Source organism: Peromyscus maniculatus, chromosome 2 (genome assembly GCF_049852395.1).
Source record: "Peromyscus maniculatus bairdii isolate BWxNUB_F1_BW_parent chromosome 2, HU_Pman_BW_mat_3.1, whole genome shotgun sequence".
Lineage (NCBI taxonomy): Eukaryota > Metazoa > Chordata > Mammalia > Rodentia > Cricetidae > Peromyscus > Peromyscus maniculatus.
In genome coordinates this window covers 47,238,594-47,260,850 of record NC_134853.1, presented here as the reverse complement: position 1 = coordinate 47,260,850, position 22,257 = coordinate 47,238,594, and the positions used below count along the sequence as shown (strand labels likewise).

Sequence of the window (22,257 nt, the reverse complement as noted above, 5' to 3'; positions counted from 1 at the left end):
AGAAGACTTAACTAACATGGCTACAAATATGATTATCATAGATGACTAATTATTAATCTATTTTTTAATTATCCATTACAATTTTGAATGAGTTACATAAACATACCTCAAACAAGAATAGAAATATATATATATATATATATATATATATATATATATATATATATACAGTATAACAAAATTAACTTCAAGTTTGTATCAATAAACTGAAATTTATACCAATGTAAAACATTTTAAACATAAACTAAAATCTATACCAATGTAAAACCTTTTAAACAAGTTGTTCTTTAAAAGTAGGTTCATTAATCTACCCTTTTATCTTATCATCTCTATATCCTCCTATATTTCTATATCATATCCCCTTTTCTTTTTTAGAAAGAGATCATATTTATAATCAATCTGTTTTAAATAAAAATATTGGTTTTTCTCTATCCCATACCAGAGGGCTCTTTTGATTTGGGACAGAAGAATCTCTTAACCATTTTTTTTAAGCAATATGTCTGGGTTTAGAGGGGGAGTGAGCCAATTCCACCTCTAAAGGCAGCATGGTATATTTGGGAATTTGGACGTAGCATCTCTTACTACTTCCTGCTGGAGGGGGGCGCTGTATCTTATGGGGATACAAAGAAAATTTTAGGCCTATGGCGTAGTCCTTGAGGCTGTATTGTGGGAGCCAGTTGCCTTGAAACTGTTCTGGATGTTGGATCATCTGGGCCATGGTGTCATCAGAGATCTTTCAGGGGGTCTTGGCTGGTCAAACCTGATGTATCTTAATCTAGAACAAATCCATAGCCTCTGGCTTTCTGTGGAAACAAAAGCAGAACCTCTTTTCCAAAGTAACATATCCTTATATCCAAATTTTGAAGTCAAGGTACCTTTAAAATTTACATTTTGGCATAACTGAACAGCTTTTACAATCAAATGTTTTTATTTGGTTAGGAATATCAAAGACAACATAATCTAGATTTTGTGTGTGATAGCCATCTTTACGTGGCTTATTGCTTTTATTGTTTTTTTTAAACAATTTATTTTTAGATACTTTTTTTTATATAATGGTATATATTTTTTTGTCTTTTAAGCCAACGTACATTTTTACATGTATTATAAACTATTTCATCTGAATCAGTTTTATTGACTGTAGCCTTCTAAGCCTGAAACAGCACTGTGGCTGTTGGTTCCGCCCCCTTTAGCTTTTCAACAGGGCAGTGGTGTGGTGGTAATCTAATTGTACTGAATTATTATTTTGATTGTATGTTAATAAATAAAGTTGTCTGGGAGTCAGAGCTATTAGAGCCATAGCAAGAGTGTGGCGGTGGTGGCACACGCCTTTAATCCCATAGATATCTGTGTGTTCAGGGTCAGAGCTATTAGAGCCATAGCAAGAGTGTGGCGGTGGTGGCACACGCCTTTAATCCCATAGATATCTGTGTGTTCAGGGATACAGTCAGCATTGGAGACATATGCCTTTAAGACCTAGGGGGCTGTACATTCAGACAGTGACGAGGCAGTCATGTGTTTGGGTTTACAACCAATGAGAAGGCAGAACAACATACTATAAAAAAAAACGAACCGACAGGAAGTAGGTTTTTTTTCGCGAAGCTGGGACAGCAGGAGGAAGGGTGAGATTTTAGCTCTGAGCTCTGACTTCTCGGCTTTCTCTTTTACATTGTTTCTGTGTTTCTTATTTAATAAGACGGTTGGTTACATCTACACAGTGGTACATTTTCTCCAGCTCTGGGAGTCATCAAGTCTCAGAAGTAGTGGGTCTACGCTTTTATCAAAGTAGCGTGTAGCCCAGAAACCTCTTTTTTTTTTTTAATACTAGTAAAGACTAAATCTACCACACAGCATAATGTGCCGCTGGCAGACACCTCATTACCACCATACTGCTGGTCAAACACACACGCCAGGAACCCACCAGTGTTCAAACCCACGCTTTGTGGCGTCTAGCTGCTCGTATGAGACAAGAAGCAGGAACCTGTTTTTGGCTCTGTTTAGAATTGGTTATTAAACATTCTCAGGTTTAAGGTGGAAACTCGAGCTGTTGGGCGCCATGTGTTGCTGGAAGGCTTCTCTCCAGGTTCCACCAAACCCTGCAGTCCCACAATCCACATATAAAATAATCACTCAGATGCTTATAATACTTATAAACTATATGGCCATGGCAGGCTTCTTGCTAACTGTTCTTATATATTAAATTAACCCATTTTTATTAATCTATACCTTGCCACGTGGCTGGTGGCTTACTGGCATCTTTACATGCCTCTTGTCCTGGCGGTGGCTGCAGTGTCTCTCCTTCTTCTTTCTGTTTCCTCAATTCTCCTCTCTCTTTGTCCCACCTATACTTCCTGCCTGGTCACTGGCCACCAGTGTTTTATTTATATAGAATGATATCCACAGCATTTACCTTCTCTGAACATAATACATTACTATCATTTATTTGGGAATAAGTAGGAAGTTCTAGCAGCAAGTTTACAAAACATCATTATGTGAATAGCTTAATCACATTGTTGCTCTCTATTGTCAGCATGAAAACATACTATGAAAAGTACAAAATGTCAAATGAAAATGATTTGGGTATCTTTTATCCAAGATAATTAATGGAGGAAAATAATCTCTTCTTGTCCAAGTATTGGTACAGTTAGACAAAAGAACTCACCAAGTAAATAATTGTAATGCATTATGATAAATAGATGCCTCATAACTGACCAAGAGAAAAATTAAATACTTCGTTATAATTAATTATGACACAGATATTATTCCCACTTCTCTCGTATTATATTTTATCACATCGGCACACACAGCATCAGACTTAACAAAGGCAGGGAATGAGAATATTTACATGTAAGGTAGGTTGTCCTCAGCACACTTGTGAATAGAAGCTCAATGTACACAATGATATTTTTCTATTCTGTGTTGATACTTCCCTTTTCCTATGAGAAATGACTAAATGTATGCACAGTCAGTTCTGTATATTTCATTCAATAGCTTGTTTTTTATGGGGGCAATGGGGCAATCTAGGTGTATTCCATTAAAGTAGTGACTTACAAAACATGCCGTCTCACAAATCTAACAGGAACAGGTTAAGGTATTATTAGCGCAGCTTGTTAGTTGTCACATGAACTCTTGAAGAGAAAATGTCCATGTTCTTTTTGTCTTTGTATGCTCAGGAATTTGGTATGTAATAAAACTTTAACTAATTAAGAACATAGTATATACTGACTAGAAAATTTCAATCCATGAACTGTTACTTACGAATGGCTTTTCATTACAAAGAAAAGTTTTTATTGAGGAATTTGAGATAGAATAGAAAGCGGCATGCTGGCCAGGCGGTGGTGGCGCACGCCTTTAATCCCAGCACTCGGGAGGCAGAGGCAGGCAGATCTCTGTGAGTTCGAGGCCAGCCTGGGCTACCAAGTGAGTTCCAGGAAAGGCGCAAAGCTACACAGAGAAACCCTGTCTCGAAAAACCAAAAAAAAAAAAAAAAAAAAAAAAAAGAAAGCGGCATGCTGCTTATATTAATGGTTACCATTTGAACCTTGCTTATTTCAACACACTGATTTTATTCTCACCACTCTCTTCTCACTGTTGGCAACACTACAAACTCCTTGTCTTTGAAGTATGTCACCGGTGTGTGATGATATTGACGCGAAATCCCACATCTCTCTTCCATTCCTGAAAACAGTGAATCTAAGTCTTTCCTGACCTACAATGCTTGGCCAAGAGCTGTTTGGCCAAGCCTTTGTCTCCCACAGAACCACTGTCCAACTACAGTCACGACTCTTCAGTCTAATAGTGTATTAGATTACAGTTTGCCACACTGAAGAAAGTACTTGACAAACACCTTAGGTGTCTAAGTATTTATTTCCATATTCTTGATTCATAGAATTCAGGCCATAGTTTTTGACACCATCGATTCTTAGACATGGTGAGGCAGAACATCATGCTGTAATGAGCATGTGGCAACATCTAACTACCCTGCAGCAGACAGAAAGTAGACAGAGAGGGAGAGAGAGAAAGAGAGAGATTGAGAGAGAGAGGAAGGATGAGGAGGAAGAGAAAGAAGGAATAAGAAGAAAAAGAAGAAGAAGAAGAAGAAGATGATGATGATGATGATGATGATGATGATGATGATGATAATAATAATAAGAAGAAGAAGAGAAAGAAGAAAGAAGGAGAAAAAGGACAAACAGTTTCGAGACATTCCTCCAGTGATACACTTTTGCAGCTAGGTCCTTCTTAGCTTCTAGAATTTCACAAAACAGATCCACTATATGAGATCTTAGCTTTTAATACACAAGGCTTTTTGGGGGCACTGTATATTCAAAGTACATGTGCCACACTGGAACCACATGTTTTCTCTTCCATTGATACTCCACGTTAATGAACACTCTCCTGTATCTTGAATAAAAGGATCTCATTAATTGCATGGTTCACATGAGAGAGCTTTTGGAATGAAAAAGAATATGATTAGGATAAAGAAAACAAGATAAGTGATAGTAAAAACAAAAAAAGCTATGAAAGAAAATATTTTTCAAACTATTCACACAAACATGCAATGTATGTATTTATTGATGTATCTTAGGAAGAAAGGTGAAATTTAGTAAATTACTGAATTAAAGAAATATCAATTAGGCTGTCCTGTCTTTTGTGTTTAAAATAAGTCACTGCTAAATGTGAATTTGCAATCTTTTAAATTTAATTATTTTTTAAACATTGAGAAATAATATTTCAACTACTCTTTAACCTACTTCCATCAGGGTTGGGTGGCACACACCTGTAATGTCAGTGCTCAGGCATTAGAAAGTAGGAAAAGTGTGAGTTACAAACCAGGCTGAACTACATGTAAGACTATTTCATAAAACCCCCAAAATATAACAAATAAACAGCAACAACAGCAACTAAGCTTACTTTTGGTTACTATTGGCTCTGGAAGAGATTTACATGAAGCTAGTTTGTGACTTAAAACAAACAGATGAATTCTGTTACACTACTGGAGTATAAAATTCCGAAGTGGATCTCACTGGGCTTGCAGGTGTTCACAGGGCTGGTTCCCTTCTAGGGGTTCTAGACTCATGTCTACCCTGTTGCCACTTCTAAAAGTAGCCCATATTCTTTATCTTCTGACCACTTCCTCTATTTTTAAAGTCAGCAGTAGTGAGTTGAAGCTTTCTTGTTGGCCTTCCACTTTCTACTTTAAAAGACCTATTCAATTACCTTGCTCCCAAACAGAAAGTCTCAAGAAAATATCCCAAGGTCACCAATAAAAATTCATAATTAATTTTTACATACTATACATCCATAAAATATGGAGTTTGAAATTAGGACATCTCTAGGCATTTTGTTGTTTAGGCATTATTTTGTCTACCACAGACAGGGCAGATATGTTACAGGAGTCGCTAAGTTCCTTTAACAGGAGTTAAAGGGGAATCTTGCTCTGGATGAGTTCCTCTGCTCTTGGTATAATTTTTCTCTGCTTTCCCCAGCCTTGCCTTGCACCCCCAAGGCTATCTGTCTACTATTCTCTCTCTGCACCATGATTCCTCCACACAAACTTACTCTCAGGGAAGTCTTGATCAATGCCATCCCAGTAAAAGTGTGTCACATGTAGACTAATTGATGATGGATTCTCCTCCCTCACATTTTGAAGTTCAATGGGTTTTGATCAACACATGTAACATGTATGAGGAGATAAGTATTGAGAGGAAGAAGTCACATTGTTGACCAGTGTGCATCTCAGAGCCCTGAGCTATCTACAAATGACAGCTGTGATCCCTTGTTAAATTTGTGATCTCTTGTGACTCTTATTACAAGTGGGAAGGAGGGGCTTGCATTCTAGATCTTAATAAGAAAGAGCCAGATGAAGTTCATATTGTGTGCTTCTATGTCTGTGAAACCCAAGAATGAACAAAATTTGTGTGGATAAGAGTAAAAATGTTTTGTCTGTTGGGAAGAAGGCATGAAAGAATATTTTTAGGTAATGAAAATGTTCAACATCTTCACAGAAGTGGTGGTTACCTAGATATATAAACCCTCAAAACAAATAACTGCTCACTTAAAATCTGTGCATATTGCATATATAGATCCCCCAAATTTCCAAAATACACTATATGAACTTCATAATTAAAATTATAGAGGAACATAATACTCTGAGCCAGTGGTCCTCAACCTTTCTAACACTGTAACCCTTTAGTACAGTTCTTCATGTTGTGGTGACCCCCAACCATAAAATTATTTTCATTGTTGCTTTATAAATGTGATTTTCCTACTGTTATGAATCATAATGAAAACATCTGATAGGCAAGATATCTGATATGTGACCCCTGTGAAAGGGTCATTTGACCCTACCAAAGAAGTTGTGACACACATGTTGAGAACCATTGTTCTAAAGAGTATTAGCTAGTATAAAACTATTAACATATTAAAAACCAAACTAATTTCTAAAATTGGTTTCCAAAAGTTCCAGCAGTGAGGACTGGGATTCTAGTCTTAGTCTCCTTGTTCACTTGGTTTGGGATTTGGAAATGGCCTAACGTGCTTGAACCATGACTCAGTGCATGAAACCTTAACACACTCCGATTCTAATATTGCACTGTCACCTAAAAGTGCACAGATTTTTCTGCTAAGTCACTATACATCACATAGAATACAGGGTAGATATGAAAACAGTATGAGTTTTACATGAAAAAATGTAAACTGAGTACAACTAGCCTACAAGAATTAATGATTTGTGGGTGAAGAATATAAAGGAATATTTTGGCATGACAAAAATGTTTTTTTTAAATATTACAGGAGTTTTTGACCTTGAAGATGCTCCAGAACTCATGAAGCAAAAGCCTTACAGTGTTCATTTTCTACAGAATAAAACATTTATGGTATTACAATACATTCAAAAAGAGGTATAGTGATAGACTGGTTTGCAAAGTTTCTCTGAAGGCTTCCTTGGTAGAACTGGAACTTCCCTGTTAAAACTTTTTATACTTAGTCCTGATATAGTTTCCTTTCTGTTGATGTGATTAACATCATACCAAAAATAATTTAGGAGCAAAAAGGGTTTATTTGACTTAATGGTTTTAGATCATCATTCATTATTGAGGGAAATTTCAGCAGGAATTCAGCTGGAACTTGAGACAAAAACTATGGAGGAATGCTATATACTGGCTCCCTCCAGCCTCATGATTAAGTAGCTTTCCTGGCTGGACTGAGTCTACCAGGTTGATCCCGGTCCTCGGGGGAGACCTTGATCTGGAGGAGGTGGGAATGGGGGGTGGGGTGGGGGGAGGGGGAGGGGGGCGAGAGTGGGAGAACAGGGGAATCTGTGGCTATTATGTTGAACTAAATGATGTTGTAAAATAAATTTACTTAAAAAAACAAAAAAAAACAACAAAAAACAAAAAAAATGTTTTTTTCATTTATTTTATTTTATGTGCATTGGTGTTTTTCCTGCATGTATGTCTGTGTGAGGGTATTGGATACCCTGGAACTGGAGTCGCAGACAGTTGTAAGTTGGCATATGGGTTCTGGGAACTGAACTTGGGTCCTGTGATGGCTATTCTTGATTGTCAACTTGACTATATCTGGAATGAACTACAATCCAGAAATGGAAGGCACACCTGTGATCCAGATCATTGAGGTGGGAAGACAACATGCCTTTGGTCCAGATCTTGAGGCTGGAAGACACAGGCTTTTGATCAGGATCTTGAGGTGAGAGGATACAGGCCTTTAATCCAGATGGAGACACAGCTTTAATCTGGGCCACACCTTCTACTGGAAGCCTACATAAGGACAGTGGAAGCACATCCATTCCCTCACTGGTGTTAGAGTCTACTTCTTTGGGATTCTAGCATATACAGAAAACCAGATGAGACATATAGTCTTACAGGACTGAGAAATTACTGGATTCTTGGACTTTCAATTCACAACTAGCCATTGTTGGATTAGCTAAACAGCTGCCTGTAAGTCATGCCAATAAATTCCCATATGTGTATATGGAGAGAGAGAGAGAGAGAGAGAGAGAGAGAGAGAGAGAGAGAGAGAGAGAGAGATTCATTTTATAGGTTCTGTGACTCTAGAGAGCCCTGACTAATACAGGTCCTCTGGAAGAGCAGACGGTGCTCTTAACCACCGAGTCATCTCTCCAGTACTATTAGCTAAATTTCTTATGGAGTACTGGATCATCTTTACAGGGAATGATGCAAACCACAGTGCATCAGGCTCTTTTATATAAATTAATAATCAAGAAATTCTCTCAAAGACATTTATTTCATTCATTATTTATCTATTGCACCTTTGGGTATACCTCAGTCACCCAAAGGAAAAGAAACCTTGAAGGTATTTTGCTTAAGAAAGTCAGACAACCGAAAGGACAAATACCACATCATTACATCTACATGTTCTTCCTACAGTCACCAAAACCAGAGAAAGAAAGAACTGTCATTTTCTACACACGGGGAAAGGGAATGAATAGTGTTTTGTTTTTTATTGGCAAGAAGTTTGAGTGTGGTTTGAGGAAAATGTTTTGAAAATGTATGACAACAGTGATTGCACACATAAGTTAGTCATGTTTAAGGACAGTGAATTGTACATTTAAAAATGCTAAAATTGGCAAATTAAGCTGTAGATATTTTGCAACAATAGAAAATGAGAAAATATGTTGGCATGATTGCACAATGCAAAGTTCACTGCCTTTAATATGCAAAACCTGGAGTGCTTGTAGGACATTTTTATTGACTGACAACCATATACTGCAAAGCTTATACCTAGAAGGAGTTTATCACTCAGACAGCGAGAAGAAAGGCAACGATTTTATACACTCAGCAGGGAAAATGTACACGAGAGTACCATACATTGCTGTAGTGGTAAGAAAACAAGTGAGGTAATGAATATGGATTAGCACTTAGTTTAAATAACTTCTATTACAGAGTTTCAAGATCATAGATTTTAGTTAGTCTGTGTGCACAACTCATTCAATTAAGAATGCCTATATTGGAAAAATGCTGTCTAAGAAATAGACATTATTATCCCAGCATGTTTAAAGCCCTACTAGAAAGTAATTATGTATTGTAGCTTAGATCTTGTGTTAGTTACTTTTCTGTTGTGATAAAAGACAATTACCAAGGCAATTTATACAAGTTTATTTGCCATAATGGATGCCAGGGAAGTCAAGCCATCAGTGCTGGGAGCAGGAAGCTGAGAGATCACATCTCCAACCACAAGCAGAGATTGAACTAGAAGTGGGGTGAGGTTATGAACCCTCAAATCCTTTCCCCAGCATTGTACTTCCTGCAGTTAGTTAACAACTCCTAAAGCTCTCTAAACAGTGCCATCAACTGGGTACCATGGGTTCTAATACCTGAGACTATGAGAGACATTCTTATTCAAATCAGCACAGATCCTAAATGCTGCCCACAGGCCAGTGTGTTAAATGCTGTTCTCTAGCCTGGCCTCATTGGGAGGTGATGGAAACTTCAAGAGATTGGGCCTATTAGGTTATGGGGTTACACTGGTTAATATCAATGGCCAACTAGAAAAGTCAACTTAGAATCACCTAAGAGAAAAGCCTCTGGGCATTTCTATGGGGATTACCTGGACTGGGCTAGCCTCTGAACCTGTCTGTGAGGGATTATGTAGATTGAGTTAACTGAGGTGGGAGAACACACTCTGGATATGGGTGGCATCATTTGTTGGCTGGCACCCTACATTGAGAAACAGGAGAAAGTGAGATGAGCACTGCAATTCATATCCTACTTTCTGATTAAAGGTGTGAGGTGACCAGCTGCTTCAAGCACATGATGTTGTGACCTTCCCACTGTGATGAACAGTACTCTCAATTTGTAAGCCAAAATTAATCCGTGTTTGGGTGTTTTTTCCAAGTATTTGATCATAGCACTCCCCAACCCCCAGAAAATGAATGTAGAGCATATACCCTTATATGAGAATTGTGGGTTATTGGACTCAATTTCTCTTTATTACTCTACCTAATAAGGAGGTTTTTCTCTGCCATAGGCTCCCTGAAATTATCATCTAAAATCCCATTAGAAGCCTAAAAGAAGTGGACTTACTCTCTCATATACACAAATCTGTACAAATGGTGAGATTAAAGATGCATTCATTGAGCCCAACTAGTGGTGCATGCCTTTAATCCCAGCACTCAGGAGGCAGAGGCAGGCGGATCTCTGTGAGTCTGAGGCCACTCTGGTCTACAAAGTATGGTCCAGGACAGCCAGAGCTGTCTCAAAACACACACACACACACACACACACACACACACACACACACACACACACACACACAAAGGATACATTCACTGCTTGTGCATTCATTGATAAAATATGACTGAAGGATCTATGCAAAAAAGCTCACACATAACCATTTATTGCCATGTCAACCTTACTTCTGCAGAATTCCCCTTGGGAGGATGAAAGGTACAGATCGGCTGACATGCACTCTTTAAAAATCAGCAGTGGTTTCTAAATCCCTCCTCTGAGCCATCAGTTCTACGAAGATTGGGTTTAGTGCGGAGTTGTGTGTAAAGAATCCTGCTACAGAACCTCCTAACTAGAGTTGATTATGTCTTTTTCCTAAGGCTTACTAAGGGAAAACACAATTAAGGATGAAATGACGTCTTTCAGAATTTGAAATGGCAAAACTAACTGAGGAGTGGGGCAGGGTGGAAGAGTTTGCAGTGGAGGAAGAGCTCTAAATCTGCAGAAAAGAAGGCTTCACAAGGGCTACGAGTCCCTGGTCGGCATGGGAAAGCATCGCATGTGGCAAATGTCCCCTTAGTACCCCTTCATCTCAGCCCTTTACTCCTTTCGAGAGCACATAGACTCTGTGACTCACCTGATTCACCATAAAAATGTAGAATTTATAGTGTTTCTACAGTTATTTATCACATAAGTCTTTACGAAAGATTTTGTATGTTTTATTTTTGACTGTATAAATTATTAATACTTGAATATTTTTTTTATAATTCAGTTTACCTTACTGAGTAGTCAGTTTCCACATCCTGTATAGATTTTTGTAGATTAGGTCACTTCTCAACATTCTTTAAAGCAATATGTGTAAAAGATGAAGTTTGCCTACAGCTCTTCTCGCCTTTTAGTGCCTAGACTAAACCTGTCAATGAATCTCTGGGGGGAATGCCTCCTCTTTAGTACTTGGAAGCACATGGATATTTCTTTGACCTAACTCTGGGTTTTGGCGCAATAAAAATTTAAACTTTACTTAAAACTTTAATACTTAAAAGACACATGGAGTGTGTTCTAATTGTTAGCATAAGAAGGGAAGTTAAAAATGATGGTGTCACACCATACCATAAAATACAGCATATTTCTTCACATACAGGCTTCATTGAAATGTTACTACATTAGCATTTAATAGGATTTAAGATGTTTTCAATTTTCAGAATGTTAAAATAAACAAGTAAGTCTATAAACACCGAAATAAGTAAGGCAATGCTAAAATATAGCCTAAATACATACAGTGCATGTCTTCATTTACCGATTATAGATCTCCACCCCCAAAACCACAACAAAATTGGAACTGAATCCCTATCACTAGTTACCACACACTTAAGTATAGTGACACATGAAAGCTTACACTATCCAAGCACTGCTTTATAGAAAATTCACTCACTAATATAGTAACATAGGAATCTATCAAAAGCCTAGATATATGCTCTTTATAATGATTTTCAGAAAATCCTGAGTCAAATCTCTACAAGTTGAAATTAAACTGCAGAATAAAATGATTTATTCCTAAAAAAATAAATTAAAATGATGGTGTCATTAATGAGTAGCATTTGCACAATGGGGAAGAGTGGGGATGTTAGTGACCCTGAGCAAACTCTTGGTAATGGTTTTGGTGAAGGAAATGTCTGTTTTCAAAAACTCAAATTGTGACTGTCAATCACCTGTGTCATTTCTAATAGAAATCTCAGCTGTTATCCTGAGGAATAAGATTCCTTACAATCTGTCTATCATAGGACTGTTTCTTGTGTCAGAGCTGGAGGTAGGGACTTGTATGTAAAGTCACATGGGAGAATAAGAAATCTCACTTCTTTGTCATGACGTTGGCATTTTCAAAGATTAAAGGGCATTTATTTTTGTGGCATCTCCTTCAGTTGAGTTTTGCTGTTTTATTTTTTTATTATTTTTTGAGACAGAGTTTCTCTGTGTAGTTCTGGCTGTCCTGGAACTTGATCTATATACCAGGTTGGCCTGGAACTCACAAAAAGCTACCTCTGCCTGCCTCTGCCTCCCAAGTGCTGGTATTAAATTCTTTCAGCACCACCGCTCAGCCAAGTTTGCTGGCTCTTTCAAATGATTATTTTGAATTTATGTATCCTTGTTAGAGGTATAACAGGACTTTTTTTGCTTTTCACTGCATTCTGCCTGACTACACCCACTTTCTTATGTGTAACTTGGCTGATGGATGATAAAGGGCATGACATGGTCCATTGTACAGTTACTTTTTCTCCATAATCAAAAAGTATTTCTAGGGAAGCAAGTTGTTTTTATGTGTCAACTTGACTAAACTTTAGTAGTCAGTTATTTAATTAACTACTAGCTGAGGTTTTGCTGTGTATATATTTCATAGCTGAGGTTAACACCTAAACTTAGTTGACTTTAAGTAAAGAATTATTCTTGATAATATGAGTATATGTTATTAAAATAGTATAAAATACACTTAAAGGGGAAAACTGAAGAAAAATGTCTGCTTTGAGACTAGAGCATCATCTGGCTATGGTGAAACAAGCATTTAATCCTAACACTGGGGAAGCAGCGGCAGGCAGATCTCTCTGAGTTCCAGGCCTAATATACAGAGCAAGTTCCAGGACACCCAGGGCTACACAGAGAAACCCTGTCTTAAGAAAGAAGAAGGAGGAGAAGCAGGAGGAGGACGAGGAGGACGAGGAGTATGAGGACGAGGAGGAAAGACTAGCATATCAACTTCTAAGCTTCCATCCTGCTGGTCTGACAATCACATGAACAAATTCCTTGAAATAAACCCCTGAGTATTTACCCAATAAATGACAATCACTAATTGATAAGATATCTATATGGTGATAGATGATATATATAGATGATGGATAGATAGTAGATAGGTAGATATGATAAATAGGGTTTTATTTCTTTTTCAGAGAAGTCTGGCTGATATTTTATTGAGGAGTTATTCAGAAAAACCTTTTTTATCTTAAAAGAAAACTATTATATGTACATTGGTGTATAATATATGTGTGCCTGGTCAAAAGATAATGTCAGATCTCTTGGGACTGAAGCCCAAGATGGGTGTGAGCCCCTTTGTGATGCTGGGAATCAAATCTCAATCCCCTGGAAAAGCAGCCAGTGTTCTCAACCTCTGTGCTGCTTCTTCGGCCTCAGGAAATAGAATCCTAAGGAAAATTTTCCGAGCTAATTCTATGGACATATTTTAATATTATAAAATATCTTGTTCCCCATCACACTGAGAGTGATTTGTTCTTTCATTCATATCACCACAGGCTCATGATTTCTCTGTTTTTCTTTTAGATAAGGCAAAGTTCTTGAGAACTTTTTCTTGTCCAGCACTGGCTAATGCCCAAAGATGAGCTGGCCTTGAATAAAAGGTTGCTCCAACTTAGATAAATTTTAGGTTCCTGAATTATGCATGTGCTATCATCCATAGATCTCTTTTAGGTCCCAGGCCAAGGTTACACTTTGGACAACTTAAACTTACAGGAGACTGCAAGTCTTGCCACTTAGGCGGATGGAAGATTTACACAGCAAAGACATTGCCAGAATTAGTTTAAATACCCCATTGCTGCTGTTGTTCTTTCTTTTTTTAATAGTTGTTACCCAAGGTAAGCGTCACCAGGCAGAATTATGCTTTTTTTTTTTTCAAGAAGAGAACTCGGGCTTTATAGCAGGCTAGGACTTAACAATGGTTGTGACTCTGGCTATCTCCATGAGCTGTCTGTTAGTGTCATGTTCTGTGATATGGGGATGAACCTAATGGCTGGTGGTAAGTCAAGGTTGTCTCCATTGTCATGGGAATGGGGCCTAACTGCTGGTCAGTCCAGTTGAACAAACATCTACATCCTAGCATCCTAAATTTTGCTTATCTCTAACAGATCTGGTTAGCATAGAAGTTATTGTGTGGGTAATTTAGAGCCAACACTGTCTTAGCTAAATTCTGCTTTGTGTGATTTAATGTCTTCTAATAAAATCTATCAGTAAATCCTTTATAACTTCACTTCTATTACTTTAAATTTGTTCTACACTACCACCTAACTCTTCAGGTCTGGATATTAAGATTCTCTCTGGAACTGAACCTCAGCTCCCATTGTTCATTGGTCAGATGAAATAGAGTTTTAGCCTATAGCCTAGGCTAGACTCAAACAAGTCTAAATTTTTTATTATTTTATGTGTATGAGTGTTTACCTACAAGTACATCTATGCATTCCATGCCTGATACATACGGAGGCCAGAAGATGATGTTGGATCACCTGGAACTGGAGTTCCAGATGATTATAAATCACCATGTGGTTGCTTAAAATCAAATCCAGTTCCTCTAGAAGAGCAGCCAGTGCTTGTAACCACTAAGCCATCTCTCCATCCCCATAATTTCTTGATTTATTAAATGATTTAAAATTGATTCCCTAATAGTTGCAATGAAATATCTTGCATATAGTAGATAACTCAGTTAAAAGAAAGAATTCAGTTATTTTAGCATATTCATGGAATTATGCTATGACTGAAATTAATTTTGAATGCTGTTTTGATTATAAAGTCTTATACAGTTTTAGTTTTAATCCCCCAGCTCTCTCATTTCATTAAAGCTCTACAATCATTAACCTAATTTCTTTCTCCAAAGATTTGCCTATTCCAGATAAATTGAATGGGATGGAGTTACAATCCATGATACAGTCACGAATAGACCACATACTCAGTAGTGGTCCTGTAGGATTATAATGCAGCTTGAAAATTTTAGCACTAAATAGTACTAGGCCCATTGTGTTATTACAGCAGTGAGTTACTCATGTGTTTGTGTCAACACTGATGTAAACAAACTTACTATCATATAGGTAACCTTAATGAAGGTAAACTGGATTAGATGGAGAATCACCTGGGAAACATACTTCTTGGTGTGTCTATAAATGTTTCATCACAGTGTATTGACCAAGGAGGAAATACTCACAGTGATGTGAGTTGGTACCATTTCCATGGACTAGAGATCTAGGCTGAAGAATGGAAGAAAAGGAGAAAGCCACTTGAGCGTGCACATTTATGGTTCTCTTCCTCTTATTTCTCCCAAATGAGAGCAAGTAGTTTCAAGTTCCCTCATACATGCCTTCCTCAGATGGAATGTATCTTCTCAAACTCTAAACCAAAATGAATCCTAACAATAATGAAGTCTTACTTCTTTAAATTAATTCTGTCTTGTATTCAATAACAACAGTGAGCAAAGTAACTAATGTCTTTATATGCTCCTAGTTGAACAAAGATATAGAACATATAGTTATGTATAGCACATAACACATACTAATAATAAATAAGTTACTGGCATATGTATTTAGTTTGCTACATTTTATCAATATAGTATAGTCTCATATTTTTTTAAAGTTTAATGTTTTGTTTTGTCTCACTGTAGCTCAGGCTAGCCTTCAATTTATGACAATCTTCCTGCCTCAATCTCACAAGTGCTGATGTTATAAATGTGAGTCATCACACACAACTTAAAAATACTAACTGTTCCACAGCTTCCAGTGAGTCCAGTAGGGGCTATTCCAAAAGCATCCACGATATCATTGTGTCCCTAGAGCTTCCAGAGGCATAAGATGCCAAGATGTCAGAGAGTGATGAAAATCCAAAGCACATGAAGGTTTAAGCTATTCTGTGAATTCTAGTCATCATGTTTTGATCATATTTATTCCCCTCACTATATCCTCTCAGATACCTGCCCCACTCCCTGTCTTGTACCCACTGTCTTAAGGTTTCGAATGCTGTGAAGAGACACCATGACTATGGCAACTCCTATAAAGGGAAACATTTAATTGGGGCTTGCTTATGGTTCAGAGATTTCTTCCATTTTCATTATAGCAGGAAGCAGGGTGGTGCACAGACAAACGTGGTGCTAGAGAGGTAGCTGAGAGTTCTACATCTGGATTGGCTGATCATCAGGAAGAGAGAGCAATATCGGGCCTGGTTTGAGCTTCTCAAACCCCCCAAAGCCCACCCCCAGTGGCACACTTCCTCTAGTAAGGGCACACTTCCTCCAACAAAGCTACAGTTCTCAATACTGCCACTCTTTATAAGCCCATGAGGACCATTTTCAGTCAAACCACCACACCATTCAACTTTGTGTTCTCATTTTTTTTGCAAAACACATTGAGTTCATTAGTGCTGCCAATATACTCAATATACTGTTAAATGTGTAGATATCTCCCGGGAATAGGACCCATGACCTGTCTACCCATAGGTCCTTGACCTCAGTAATTGTAAATATGGCTTCCATCTTGATTAAATATAATTAGAATGTGATTAGTTACTCCTATGCCATTCATGCAACTATTTCCCCAGTGGATCTATTTTGCCAGGCAGGTCCTTATTTTAGCTCACAGGGTTAAAGCCGGATGAGACTGATGATAACTCTTCTCTGATATGTAGAGCATATTTCAACACTAGCTAGTAGAGATGAAGCTGCTAGATCAATACCAGCATGATCCTCCATGTTCTATCACTCAAAAATGTGACATTGTCAGTACTTTTTCTAATGTTCATTGTATTATGAGACACAAACAAGCCTCAGTAAGTATAAAACATGAGATAATTTCTTGTATCTTATCACAAAACAATTAAATGAAACTATAAATCAACAGCAAGAGAAGCTATAGAAACTACAAAGATCCTAGTGGAACTGATTCTTAGAACCAAATGAAAATGATAGCACATCCTACTGGGGATGCTAGGGTACAGTTTAGGCAGTTCTGGGAAGAAGTAATACTTTTGTTAATATGCAGTGGCCCTAATTACCTCTTCTGGCTAGTTTGGTTTGAAGTCTATCAGATAAGCAAGTTTGTGTGCTAGTTTTTCCAGTGCCCATTTGTTTGGTTGCTTGATTTCCATCCTTTAGTACTTAACTTTTGGGTGTCTTTACTAGTGGCTAGTGATGTGTATTTCTTGGAGGCAACATATAATTTGATTTTTAAAAATACAGTCAATTATTCTGTGGTTTTAATTAATATTTTTGGCCATTTGTATTTAATTTTATTATTGAAAGGGCTTTGAAATCTTCCCCTGTTTTTATTGGTATTTATTCTAATTGTCTAGACTATTGGTAGTGCCTTTCTTCTTCCCATTAGTATTTTTGATTTGCTGGTTTACTGTCTTGACCATGGTGAATTTCTCCCTATTTCTCCTGTATTATTCACGTACATTTTTCATTAAACATATTCTTACCCATGCTCTTCATATGGGACTGTTTTTCTTTTTCTATGTATAGTATTCCTTTAAATATTTTCTTCATTACTGACTTGACTGTTATGAATTACATTAGTTTGTACTTGACTTGAAATATTCTTATTTCTCCATAAGTTTCAATAGATAACTTTTCTCAGTAGAGCAATCTTGATAGACATTTATTTTCAGGACTTGAAATCGACCCTTCTATGCTTTCCTAGCTTTTTGAGTTATTGTGATGTTGCCTTTGTAGGTAAGTTGACATTTTTCCTTTACAGATTTTAGTATTAATTTTTGCTTTGCAGTTTGACTTCTTGAAGTTTATATGATGTATCAAGGTTCTTCTATGTTTTATATATGGTCACAAACACCTTTTGTATGTGGATATCCATTTCTTTCTCTACATATAATAAATTTTCTGCTATAATTTAATTTAATAAGTTGCCTGTGCATTTAGGTTTTATATCAGGTCCTTTTTTGCCTGATGGAGTTTATGTTTGATGTCTGGAACTTACTCAGTTTCTTGGAATTTTTCTTCACATTAATTGTTTTCATTTATATATGCTTAAATGTATAATTATTTTGATATTGTTCTCCATTTCTGATATTTGTTTTTCTACTTGGTCTGCTCTGGTGAAGATGATTTCTACCTTTTCCATTTGAATCAATTATTTCCAGAATTTTTTAACTTTTCCTCTGCACATTGCTAATTTTCTTGTCTGTGTACTGAACTGATATCCTTACTTTATCTATCTACTTATTTAGGTTCTATATTAGTCAGAGTTCTCTAGAGCAACAGAGCTGATAAAATGAATATATACATACATAGATACACACACACACACACACACACACACACACACACACACACACGTATATATATATTCTACTAATGAAAAGTCTAAGAATCCAGTAGTTGTCCAGCCTGTGACACTGGATGTCTCAACTGCTCTTCAGAATATGCCAGAATCCTGAAGAAGTAGGCTCTAATGCTGTGAAGGAATGGACTTGCCAGCAAGAGTGAGGATAAGTAAGCAAAGAGCAAAATCTTTCTTCTTCTTCCATATCTTTTATATAGGCTGCCAGCATAAGGTGTGACACAGATTAAAAATGGGTCTTCTTACCTCAAAAGTTCTAGACTAAAGGTTTTCCTACTTTAAATTATTTGAGTGAGAAAAAATCCCCCACAGATATACCCAGCTGTTATTTTAACTTTGACACAGTGGCTGTGCCTTAATCTACTGCTATCTCAGCCAGCAATTGTGACTCCACAGTTACCGGCCTGCTTCTCTAGCAGTGGCCTGGCCACTCTGGCCTCAGCTTGGTAAGAATTCTGGCCGGGCGGTGGTGGCACACACCTTTAATCCCAGCACTTGGGAGGCAGAGCCAGGCGGATCTCTGTGAGTTCGAGGCCAGCCTGGGCTACCAAGCGAGTTCTAGGAAAGGCGCAAAGCTACACAGAGAAACCCTGTCTTGAAAAACCAAAAAAAAAAAAAAAAAAAAAGAATTCTGCTCCTACAGGCACCATTACTGTCACTGCATCTAAAGGTAGCTTCAATTAAATCTCTGTTGTTCCAGTTATGAATAAGATTCGAGATTCAAAGGATGGGGTGAAAATCTACAAGCTCAGAGAGGCTGAGTAGCAACTACCTAACCCTTTCTACTTCCTGGTGTGCACGGAAGACCTTGCTTCTGCTTTGCAAACCAGAAAAGGCTGCACCACTCCAAACCACACTCTACTAATTCCTGTGTTCCTCTTTCTCTTTCCCAGATGTTTTCTGATGCTCTATGATTACTTTCTGTCAACTAGTTGCTAACTCAGCCTCCTGACCCAGGGTTAATTCTACTTAATGAATACAAATGCAAACTTGGGGTTCACGATGTGATCAAATATCCCCTAACACCCAACCACTTGGGTTTTTATTAATTCCAGATATAGTCAAGTTGAAACCAAGAATGGTCATCATAGGTCCTCTCTATGGTCATTGTGTCTTTTTAAAAGTAGGACTCTAAAATATCTTTTTTAGTAGTTCAACAATCTCGTTATGTTTGGTTTCTAGTATTGAAAAATTTGTTATTTCCTTGAGATGTCAAACAGGGCTGTTTTATACTTTTTTTATTTTTTGTTGTGTTTTGTGCATCTGCTATCATGGATGGCTACTTTATTTCCACCTTTCTTTTCTTTTTTTGTTTAATTTTCTGTGAGCCTTTCTCATAATTTCCCTTTACTTGGACTTATGATAGTTGTGTGAGATGTAGCTGCAGTAACTGGCATAATTATTTCAGAGCAGTCCTGGTGCTGACACTGACTTGCAACAGAATGCATGTGTACACTTGATCAGTGTCTTAGGGTTTCTATTGCCATGAAGAGACACCATGGCCATGGCAACTCTTATAAAAGAAAAACATGTAATTGAGATGGCTTACATTTTCAGAGGTTTAGCTCATTATCATCATGGTACAACATGGTGGCATGCAGGCAGACATGATGCTAGAGAAGTAACTGAGTGTCCTACATCATGGCTTGCAGGCAACAGAAAATGGTCTGAGACACTGGGCAGCATCATGAGCATACATGAGATCTCAAAGCCCTACTCCACAGTGATAACACTTCCTCCAACAAGACCACACCTACTCCAACAAGTCCATAATTCCTAATTGTGCTACTTTCTTTGGTAGCCATTTTCATTCAAAACACCACAGTCAGGTTCAGAGACAGCGACACTAGGGTACTGGTTGGAAAGAAAAAGATTCATAGTTCCCAGAGAGCCTTGTGTATCAATGCCTAGGGAGTCAGGGTGGGTATTAGGAAACAGGTGAAAGAGAAGTAAAGTACATGGGCGAGAAACATGAGAAATATTGAAGAAAATACCATAGGATATCCTTAAAGAAAGGAGGACAGATGTAAAAGCCTTTCCTGGCAAGATAAAAGTTAAAACACAACAACAGAGCATATAAAGTACAAGAGTGTAAAATTTAATTTAAAGTCATCAAAAATAAAAATAAGCAAAAAAAAAAAAAAAACCAGAATGAAAGGTATTATGTTCTCAGTACTTTTTTCCTCATAGGCATAGCACATCTGCTTTCCTCTATACCATTCTCCACAAATGATGAGGATTTTTGTGACTGAGGTATACTTTCTGACCAAAAATCCTAGTCTGAGACACCTCCTCTACCTATCAATCCAAACCTTGTCTTTGGTGTCTTCTATACATTTCTGGTAGTTCGAATAGGTATGGCCCATAGACTCACGGCACTATTATGAGGTGTGGCCTTGTTGGAGCAGGTGTGCACTTGCTGGAGGAAGTGTATTGTTGTAGAGGTGGGCTTTGAGGTCTCATATATGCTCAAGTAATGCCCAATGTGACATAGACTCCTTCTGCTGCCCGCAGATCAAGATGTAGAACTCTCAGCTCCTTCTTCAGCACCATATCTGCCTACACTGCCATTTCCCACCACAGGTGCAAACTGGGTGTGGGAGGATAATGGAGGGCAAGGATCAGGGGAAAGAGAACTTAGGGGAGTGGGAGGTTCGAGCTGGATCAGGAACAGAGTGGGAGAACAAGGAAAGAGATACCATGATAAATGAAGACACCATAGGAATAGGGAGAAGCAGAGTGCTAGGGAGGTCCCCAGGAATCCACAAAGAGAGTCCTACATCTTACAGACAACAGGAAGTCAACTGACTGACTCAACAGTGTCTTGAACATAGGAAACCTCAAAGCCCACCCCCACAGAGACACACTTCCTCCAACAAGGCCACACCTACTTCTACAAACCCACACCTCCTAATAGTGCCACTTCCTATGAGATTGTGGGGGCCAGTTACACTAAAACTACCACATTGCTCTTCCACATGATTTTCTGAGCTCTGAGGGAAAGGATTTGATGGAGACATCCTGTTTAGGGCCTATTGTAATGAAGCCCCTCTTTAGCAGTATACAAATATTTATTTTCATGTTCCATTTAAAATCCCAAATGTTTATCAAAAATTTTAATAAAATTCTCTAATTCTTTCTTCTGCTTCCTCACAGCTCCACTCCCTTCAGAAATACCCAAGTGTCACTTTCCCAGGCTCAGCAAAGCAAGGTCTTTTGCATTTGTCTTCCCCACTAACTGCTTTGATTCTAGATTTTAATAATCCATTTGCTTTCATTGCTATCACCACCATCATATTTTCTGTGTTTTGTGGAACTGAATATTTATTAAGCCCGAGCTTTGATTGTAGTGGAGGTTCAAGTAATGACTTAGATGAACAAACGTGTTCAATTACTGAAGCTCTATGCAGTATTTTATTTGCATACACATTAGTCTCGTATAATTCAAACCTGTGTGGTAGCACAAAGTAACAGAGGCAGTAGGTTTTTCTGGCATTATAAACTGTGTTGTAAGAAATCCCTAGTAATAGCTAGGGTTAAAAATGGATCATATAAATCTCTTAAATATTTAACACAGAAGGTATAGATCTCACGAACAATTATTTTAGACAAACTCAGGAAACAATCCACATGAAAGAGTATGTTTCTTCCCCATCTGAGTTGATGTCACTGGAACAAGGTGATGGAGCACACAGGCTGATTCCAAAGCCAGAGTTGGTTCTGTCTTAGAACTCAGGTCTGGAATCAGGAAACACAACCAAAACAGTATTAGGGTCCGGCTCCTTGTAACTACAGTCATACTTTTTTGTTTGCTGTGCTTCTGAGCAGTTATTGCATATATGAAGGACACCAGTTGTTTTTGGTTGTATCAGTGCAAGACAGTTGCCACTGTAAGGCATGTTGATACATAGTATTAACTAGAAAGATAGTTATAAATC

General features: G+C 37.8%; 1 long non-coding RNA gene across 1 annotated transcript in view; it reads left to right on the top strand.

Moving 5' to 3' along the window:
* Positions 1-7,219, top strand: part of LOC121827553 (uncharacterized) — a 35,331-nt gene extending 28,112 nt beyond the window's left edge. Inside the window, exon 4 of the long non-coding RNA XR_006069853.2 lies at positions 6,793-7,219. This is a non-coding gene — a long non-coding RNA (uncharacterized LOC121827553). The remainder of the gene's footprint in view (positions 1-6,792) is intronic.
* Positions 7,220-22,257: the final 15,038 nt, after the last annotated feature.